The following is a 2,192-nucleotide window of genomic DNA, read 5'->3' as shown; positions in this document are numbered from 1 at the left end:
TGAGGTTGCCATGGGCTTTGGATGAATGCTACAGTAGTGGGGGAATTCTAGCATTTAGAAGGAAAGGGGTCTGGGGAGGTGGGGGACAGGGATGACAGGAAAACAGAACTTTAACAAATGGCTTAAGACCTACTCTTAAAAGAGCTGCCACTCCATGACAGTAGCCACTTCATGGTTGACTGTCAGCTTTGATAAGCTGGAAGTGGCCAATCTTTGCAGACGGGCGGATAGTATAGCTGTCATATTATCATGCTATAAATTAGCATTTCAACATGAAACCGGCATTGAAATGCAGCTGAAATCAATTCTACCCCTCCCTCTTCAGTCTTGCCTTGCAGTTACTGCCCTCTGATTCTTATTGAGCAACTGATGAACCCAACCAGCCTCCCCCCCATTTTTGTTGTCAGTGAGAGAAAAAAAAATAGGAGGATTCTGTTCATCCCCAAGTGATAGCTCAAAATAATGGTATTTCTTGTGCTAGTGGCTGGCTCTTTGTTGTTGCTGTTGTTGCTTTTTCTTGGTCATTATTATTGGCTTCTGTTGTAGACTCAAGCAGTGTTTGAAATCTCACCCCCTTTCTTTCTCCTCTGCTTTGAAGGGAACCGCTGTGTACAGCCCACCAGTGGGAGACCTCCTCCTTCCCCTATCATTTTACGCTACATTACAACAGAAGTTGCATGACTCCAAAGGATGTTTTTGACTTTAAAGTTCTTGTGATCTATTTGTGCAATACACATGTTAAATTAGAAATTCATTTGTCACTCCCAGATAATAATGTTCAGAATGGTGCTTCCTGCATGAATCATTATCTTCGGCCTGGAGTAGTTCTCCTTAATGAATATGCATGAACCCAGAGATGGGGAAGAGAGATTTGCACAACCTGTTTCCTGGAGCAGCCACCAATGGTTCAGCTCAATGTTCTGACTTTGAGCTTCCAGAGCCAAGCCCAGCATCTGTCTTGCCACCTACAGCTCAGCCAGTCTTCTCAGAACACCTGCTCTCTGTTGACAGCAAGTGCCCAGTGACAGCGGGGAGCCCATGCAGTCAGAGGGAATGCTGCTGCCTGTCCATTCATGACACATGAGGTGGACTCGGGAACGCGGCAGGTTAGGAGGCAGCGGAAATGGAAGTGGCCTCACAGTGTCCTTCAGAAATTCCAGCTGTAGATCCAGAAACCATGTGGAGATGCCTGCCAGCTCTGCCTCCAGGAAGCAGGAATTAGAATCAGGAGTCTAAAGAATGATTAATTTCAAAGAGATACAAATGCTGTAGGCTGGCTGCAGTTGTAGGAAGCAAAGAAGGCTATCCCCACATGAGCAGCTGAATGTCAAATAAAGGAAAGGAGGGGATGTGTTGCTGTAACCCAAGCTTCCCTAGGATTCCACAGCAGTTTGGCCACACCTGGATGATGTCATGGCTTTAGGTCCCTTTCACAAAATCTAGGCTTCAGTGTTTAAGTCAGATGTTTCCTGTTGTCGAGGAATTCTTCAGAATTTCTCATTCTGTTTGGAGGGGTTTCATATTAGATCAAAGGTTCTAGATGCTGAAGCTCTCCTATAGTCTTCTGCAGTGATCAAAAGAGATCATATTTGTTGATCAGCTACTCTGTTCCAGGCACTATGCCAGATACAATTACAGTCATCTAAGGAGATGGTGTTTTTGAAATATAGGAATGTCTTCCTTTCTCGGTTAGAGCATCCATTGCTTCAGAAAGGATTGGGTTAGTTATGCCAGAATCACAAAGAGAAAGGAGCAATGTCCACCTTTTGACTTCCAAAACAGGCTCTCCATAGTGAGACAACAACAGTCTTATAATCCAGGCTTCCCTGAGAGAGAAAGGGATACTTCTAAATTTTAAAACAATACTTCTATAGCAACCCTGGGAGATCTAAGCATAGAAATTCACTGCACGCTGTACGTTAGAGATGATGCAGAAGAGATGTTTCTACATCTTAAAAAGAAGAGAAACAGTTCCAGCCCTGGACAGGTGTTGGAAAGCTGAAGGGAGAAATCACAGAAGAGAGAAATTTTGAAGGGAAGAAAGAAAGATGAAGATACTTCTGGGTCCCTCAAGTCGAAGATTGAAAGCCCAAATGGTGTGAAAGAAACCAGAAATCTAAGAAGCATCCCCTTGCAGCATGTCCCTAAGCTGGTATGGAATGGTCCTGGTCAGGTGCCATGGCTGAGGGACC

This window comes from Propithecus coquereli, unplaced genomic scaffold, assembly GCF_000956105.1.
Source record: "Propithecus coquereli isolate 6110/MARCELLA unplaced genomic scaffold, Pcoq_1.0 Scaffold27, whole genome shotgun sequence".
NCBI classification, from domain to species: domain Eukaryota; kingdom Metazoa; phylum Chordata; class Mammalia; order Primates; family Indriidae; genus Propithecus; species Propithecus coquereli.
Note: the sequence above shows the minus strand (reverse complement) of the source record.